A 7,764-nucleotide genomic window follows, 5' to 3' on the forward strand; every position below is an offset into this window, starting at 1 on the left:
CGTGACGAAAGTGATTCTAAAGTTGATGATCCTCCAGCAGTTGTGGACGATGGCGAAATTGATCAGGCTGCCGATGATGAAAATACAGTCGCCTACGGTAAGGTGTTGACAGATGTGAAAATTACCTAACAATCAGTTTAATAAGCCACAGCTGCAAAATACTAACACGAATTCTTCCCAGACGAATGGAAAAACTAGTAGAAGCCGACCTCGGGGAAGATCAGTTTGGATTCCGTAGAAATACTGGAACACGTGAGGCAATACTGACCTTACGACTTATCTTAGAAGAAAGATTAAGGAAAGGCAAACCTACGTTTCTAGCATTTGTAGACTTAGAGAAAGCTTTTGACAATGTTGATTGGAATACTCTCTTTCAAATTCTAAAGGTGGCTGGGGTAAAATACAGGGACCGAAAGGCTATTTACAGTTTGTACAGAAACCAGATGGCAGTTATAAGATTCGAGGGGCATGAAAGGGAAGCAGTGGTTGGGAAAGGAGTAAGACAGGGTTGTAGCCTCTCCCCGATGTTAATCAATCTGTACATTGAGCAAGCAGTAAAGGAAACAAAAGAAAAATTCGGAGTAGGTATTAAAATCCATGGAGAAGAAATAAAAACCTTGAGGTTCGCCGATGACAATGTAATTCTGTCAGAGACAGCAAAGGACTTGGAATCGAAGTTGAACGGCATGCACAGTGTCTTGAAAGGAGGGTATAAGATGAACATCAACAAAAGCAAAACGAGAATAATGGAATGTAGTCGAATTAAGCCGGATGATGCGGAGGGTATTACATTAGGAAATGAGACACTTAAAGTAGTAAATGAGTTTTGCTATTTGGGGAGCGAAATAACTGATAATGGTCGAAGTAGAGAGGATATAAAATGGAGACTGGCAATGGCACTGAAAGCGACTCTGAAGAAGAGAAATTTGTTAACATCGAGTATAGATTTAGGTATCTGGAAGTCGTTTCAGAAAGTATTTGTATGGTGTGTAGCCATGTATGGAAATGAAACATGGACGATAAATAGTTTGGACAAGAAGAGAGTAGAAGCTTTTGAAATGTGGTACTACAGAAGAATGTTGAAGATTAGATGGGTAGATCACATAACTAATGAGGAAGTATTGAATAGAATTGGGGAGAAGAGGAGTTTATGGCACAACTTGACAAGAAGAAGGGATCGGTTGGTAGGACCTGTTTTGAGGCATCAAGGGATCACCAATTTAGTACTGGAGGGCAGCGTGGAGGGTAAAAATCGTAGAGGGAGACCAAGAGATGAATACACTAAGCAGATTCAGAAGGATGTAGGTTGCAGTAGGTACTGGGAGTTGAAGAAGCTTGCACAGGATAGAGTAGCGTGGAGAGCCACATGAAACCAGTCCCAGGACTGAAGACCACAACAACAACAACAACAACTAGCTAAGTTATTGAATATCTTTTTAGTCCTTGTTTCTGCTGAAGATATCCTATTAGATAACGATATCTCTATTTCATCTATTTTTTATTTACATTGGAGATCGTCGCTTCACTTTTATTCAGACTCCTTATAAAAATTGTAATCTAAAATTTTAAAGTTCTATTGCAATTCTTTAATAAATTTACTGTGATTTACTACGGCTACATCCCCAATGGTGACTCTTTTCTTAAAATTTTGATTCACTGCCCACTGTGTCTTGATTATATTCTCAATTGTTTCATCTACCACTTTGAAATTGTGGTTAGTATCCAACCAATGAGCTGTGTTCTTGTTAATTTCTTTAATAATTTCGGTCAAATGTTCTTTAGTGTCACTAGCACTCTCCTCTATTCTCTTATTAGTAGCTTCGAGGTTTTGATTATTTTCTTCTAGTTTCCGTAGCAGTTTCTTCTATTTTTTCCTTAGTGACTTCCAGTTTTTTATTTACCTAGCATTTTCCTCCAGTTTACTCGTCATAGCTGAAAACATGGCTTGCATATTAAATTATGAATCCTGTCGTCATACTTACATCAACCACTGTCTGAGTGTCCAACTCAGCAGTATTTTCTGTGGTATCTAAAGTATTTAATGGGACTTCCTGCCCCTCATTACCTGTAATATCATTGATCGTGACTACGATGAAATACATAATGCGTCTCTGATGACTCCTGAGCCTTATTCTCGCTATTATTTAATTAGCTCATTTTACTTTTGGTTGTCCTGAAGCTTCTAAATAACATTAAATATATACAACTTAGTTTGAAAACTGTATATTTTACAGGTTTCGGTAACGCTCCGCTGCCTGGCAGTTTGTTGAACTCCGGACCTCAGCTAGAACGCACCCCTTCTCTGGTGACGAGCTGCGCTGACTTGCAATCCACGCGAAGCAGTAGAAGCTTGCACAGGATAGAGCAGCATGGAGAGCTGCATCAGATCAGTCTCAGGACTGAAAACGACAACATCAACAAACATTACAAGAGCTAAGATCGTAACCGTGTTATCTCTAAGTTATGTGTGTTGCATACGTATTGGGCGTTACCCCATTTCGATCGCTAATGTAGGTAAAGTTAATTTCTAAAATCGCTTCAGTCATTTGTAATAACGCTGCACAAAGGACGGGCCACTCAGGTGATTGGTCGTGTTTGTGCTGCTACTGTGACTTGGGACGCGACGGACGGCGCCTCAGTGCTTTGCATAGCGGCGGCGGCGGCGGCGGCGCGGGCGCGCTGTGTCAGCCCTGTGTACCCCGGGCTGTGCGCCGCGCTGTCCCTCTGTGCCAGCCACTTGACCTCGGCCCTTCCATTAGGCGCGCGCGCTGCCGGCTCTCCCACGCCAACACTCGAGCCGCGGCGCGGCGCACGCCCGGAAGCGGCCCGACCCAGCCGGCCTCCCCCGCCTATTGTTTGCGCTGCTGCTGCTGCACTCCCCCACACCGCCCCCTCCATCAACCCGCGCCACCGTCCTTATCTCTGGCATTTCTTCAAGTGAGCACTCGGAATACGCCAGTAATCTTGTTTTCCTTAACTTTCCCCCCACAGTGCTGCTGCGAAGGCAGATTTCATATTTCGATAAAGTTTCACGCTCCAGACGGCAGTCGTTAAGTGCTCCGTAGTAAATTTCCCTAGCAGACGTTTCCCAGGGCCTCATATGGAGCGCTACACGAGCAAACGGAAAGCGTCAGCATCGCTGTTCTGCAAGTTTCCACACCTTGCGCAGCACTAGGGACATCTGGTACAATACCACTAGTCTAACTGCCATTTAACCAATACAACGTTTCTTCAAACTGTCCATTAATCTAGTCACAAACTACTTGCAAAACCCGTTCGCATAGCAGCGTGCGTTTGCATGCCGCTTCCGGGATATCTAAAGCCCCACATCGAAATCCACCCACCGGGCGATTAAAGACGAGGGCCCTTGTGTTTTCAGGTGGTTTCCCACATCGGCCTAGGTGAACATCAGGTTAGATCTATCGTTCCGCCTCAGTTACACGATCTGCAGATATTTAGGAAAGCCAGCCGCTGTGGCCGAGACGGTAGCTCAGCGTGTTCGGTCAGAGGGTTAGCTGCCCTCTGCAATTAAAAAAAAAAACTGAGTTAATCGATCAACAACGAACTTAGACGGACGTCTTACGACGTCCGCTCCGAGCAGATGCAACGAACAAAAGCGAGCAAAAAAAAAAAGAAGAAAATTCAAAGCGAAATGAGGCAGTCCGAAGTTTACCTGTCGGCATGGTATCTCAGCGTGTTCGGTCAGAGAGATGATTGGCCTCTGTAATAAAAAACCGAGTGAAAGGATCAACAAACGAACTTGAACAGATGTCAGGTGACGTGCCGGCACGGTAGCTCAGCGTGTTCGGTCAGAGGGTTAGCTGCCCTCTGTAATAAAATTAAAAAAAAAAAAAACTGGGTTAATCCATCAATAACGAACTCAAACGGATGTTTTACGACGTCCGTCCCGAGCAGATGCAACGAACAAAAGCGGACGAAATTATATTTAAAAAAAAGCGGTTCTAGGTGCTTCAGTCCATAACCGAGCTGCTGCTACGGTCGCAGGCTCGAACCCTGCCTCGGGCATGGATGTGTGTGATGTCGTTAGGTTTAAGTAGTTCTAAGTCTAGGGGACTGATGACCTCAGATGTTAAGTCCCATAGTGCATAGAGTAATTTGAACCATTATTTAAGAAAGTTTCACTCATATTCACATGTATGACCCTAAACGCAGACAGATGGGGTCAACACGAATGGCGTTCAATAAGTAATGCAACACTATTTTTTTTCGCTAATTTCAGTTGAGAAAATGCGGAATTTGTCGTGGTAAATCTTGGAACATTCCGTTTTCAACGTTTAGAGTTTCGTAAGTTCCGACAGGTGGGGGAGCTCTACGTAGCCTTCAAAACGGCGTCTCTAACGGAAGTGAATTCCCAATAGAGAGCTGTCATTGAGTTATTGAGTTTCTTTCATTCTCTCTCTTTTTTTTTTTTTTTTTTTTTTTGCCGAAAACCGGAGCATCGTAGATATGCATAGTCGCTTGAAGAATGTCTACAGAGACCTGTCAGTGAACAAAAGCACAGTGAGTGGTTGCCCGAGACATCTGTCATCATCGAAACAAGGTTACTCAAACTTGGCCGGCCGGTGTGGCCGAGTGGTTCTAGGCGCTTCAGTCAGGAACCACGCGACCGCTGCGCTCGCAGGTTTGAATCCTGCCTCGAGCATGTATGTGTTTCATGTCTTTAGGTTTAAATAGTTCTAAGTCTAGGGGACTGATGACCTCAGATGTTAAGTCCCATAGTGCTCAGAACCATTTTAACCAACTCAAACTTGTCCGATCTCCCACGTGCCGACCGGCTTCACAATGCTGTGACTGCAGCAACGTTGCAAAGTGTGGACACTCTCGTTCGAGGTGATGAACGGATCACACTCAAACACCTCGCTGCACAACTTGACGTCTCTGTGGGTAGAGCTGACACACTCGTCCACTCAAAGGTGTGCGCCGCCTAACAGAATACCTGTAGAGCGGTACCGTGCAGGCATCCCGACACTCCCAGTAAGGGGGCGTAAGGATTTCGCACTGAACGGACATTATGTTGAAGAACGGGCTTTGCAGCCGAGTGAGTGGAGAACAAAATCATGTCTTAGAATACTGAACAAAACCAACCTCCTTTGAAATAAAAATTTGCGTTATTTATTTAGCACACCTTGTATATTCTGTCCTGGGGAGTGGGTAAGGGGGGGGGGGGGGTAGGGGTGATAGGAGTAATGGGGTAAAGGGGTTGCGAGAGCAAAGGCATCCGGCCATCCTCTAACATTAACGAAGCCCAATCTGAGAATAACCACGACGACTCCCATGTAGGTGCGGGATAAAGGCAGAAGAAGCAGAAAAAGAGGACAAACTACTTACGCTGGTAGAGGTTCAGGATAGCCTTTTAAGAGTTAATCGGTCCGCAAAGTTACAGGATGTAGAAACATAGTGAGACCCAAACCAGGAGGATAAACTTACACTTTAAGCAGGCAAAGCAGTCAAAGTTTTAAAGTAGTAAAGGTTATTTTATCTCTGTTTACAGATACACTGAAAGTCTTTCTTCACGTTCTATTGAGTTTAACGGTTGTGGAAATTTGGAAATTGATGTACGTGGTATGATTTATAATTAAAATAGAGAGAAAATGTGTTGAAAATACAGAGAAGAATTCCCGAAAAAAGATGGAGACACTGCTTTATCCGACATCTTAGAGGTTTGACTGTTCATATTAGACACTTGACCATAAAGGGGCGATTAACTTTCAATGCTTGCAAAAGTCGTGCCATTGTCATCAGCCTAATGAGCATACTTTCATGCAAAACCAGCGCAGACTGTCAGGACTTCACAATAATTCGCGTTCACGTTATGCACTTCATAAAAATGGGCCGCCCGGAGTGGCCGTGCGGTTCTGGGCGCTCAGTCTGGAGCCTAGTAACCGCTACGGTCGCAGGTTCGAATCCTGCTCGGGCATGGTTGTGTTTGATGTCCTTAGGTTAGTTAGGTTTAACTAGTTCTAAGTTCTAGGCGACTGACGATCTCAAAAGTTAAGTCGCATAGTACTCAGAGCCTTAAAAATGGCGCCAACACATGGCAATAACTAGAAGCGAGGGCTCTGGGAGGCTCTAAGGTTCTAACGGATCTATTGTTTACCAATTCCAACATCATCGTTACCAAAACAACTGGGCAGCATACCTCCGGTCGATAGAGTCAACCAGCCGCCAGTCTCGGCTTTGCCTCATCCAGGCACTTACCCACAAAATCCATCGTAGTACCAATTACTACACTCCTGGAAATGGAAAAAAGAACACATTGACACCGGTGTGTCAGACCCACCATACCTGCTCCGGACACTGCGAGAGGGCTGTACAAGCAATGATCACACGCACGGCACAGCGGACACACCAGGAACCGCGGCGTTGGCCGTCGAATGGCGCTAGCTGCGCAGCATTTGTGCACCGCCGCCGTCAGTGTCAGCCAGTTTGCCGTGGCATACGGAGCTCCATCGCAGTCTTTAACACTGGTAGCATGCCGCGACAGCGTGGACGTGAACCGTATGTGCAGTTGACGGACTTTGAGCGAGGGCGTATAGTGGGCAAGCGTCGTCTCACGCAGTCTGCACGTCCAGCACGAACGCTGGTCCAACTGAGGCGCCAGGTGGAAATGGCATGGCAAGCCGTTCCACAGGACTACATCCAGCATCTGTACGATCGTCTCCATGGGAGAATAGCAGCCTGCATTGCTGCGAAAGGTGGATATACATTGTACTAGTGCCGACATTGTGCATGCTCTGTTGCCTGTGTCTATGTGCCTGTGGTTCTGTCAGTGTGATCATGTGATGTATCTGACCCCAGGAATGTGTCAATAAAGTTTCCCCTTCCTGAGACAATGAATTCACGGTGTTCTTATTTCAATTTCCAGGAGTGTACATTTAGTGGGTATCCATATAGGCTGACTTTATACTCGATATGGCACGAATGAAGGAGTTAAAGGAATTACAAGGAATCGTCCATTAAACACCATGGAAGGATAAACCAGAAGCGTTCGATCGTCAACACAACTACTGTTTCGTCAGAAGAGCCCACAAGGGTTCCACTGCCCGCCGTCACATTAAGCGACGCATTTGTCCTCCCAGTCGTTTCTAAAACAATGCCCTCTAAATTTTACCAAGTTATACCATATTAGGTTTCATCAATAACTCCATGTGCAGTAAAATTTGGGTGGTCGCCGGTATCGGTGTCATAGGCTAATTTGCAGCAATTACCTGTATCAACATTTACAAACATACTCGTAAGGCAACTGTATAACGCATGGCTGAGGGTACACAGTACCAATACTATCGATATTCCTTACTATTCCATTAGCGTATTGAGTGGTGGCAAGTGCTATTACGATAAGGCGGACATCCTATTCTTTAGTCGACAGCGAGACACGTCGTTTCTAGATCTGTACCGTGCAGGTTTAAAAATAATCATCCTGACTTTTAACGTTTAGGAAAATCAGAATAATTCTAAATACGTGTGGCCGCAGGCAGATTTGAATCGTCGTGCTCCCGAATGCAAATCCACTCTCCATCGCGCCATCTCGCTCGGATACTTACATGACGTAAGCAGGATTTGTATGAAGCAGAATATTCGAATAATATACGACCGGCTTTAACAAGTAATGGAATTCTTAAATCAAAGCTGCTTCTAGCTTAAGATATATAAGTACTTCACTGAAAGACATAGATAAAGGTATTGTAACACGTATCTTTGTAAGATGTTGATGAAGCAAGTTGCATGTTCATTCATACTGTG

The sequence above is a fragment of the Schistocerca cancellata genome, chromosome 8 (assembly GCF_023864275.1).
Source record: "Schistocerca cancellata isolate TAMUIC-IGC-003103 chromosome 8, iqSchCanc2.1, whole genome shotgun sequence".
Classification (NCBI taxonomy): domain Eukaryota; kingdom Metazoa; phylum Arthropoda; class Insecta; order Orthoptera; family Acrididae; genus Schistocerca; species Schistocerca cancellata.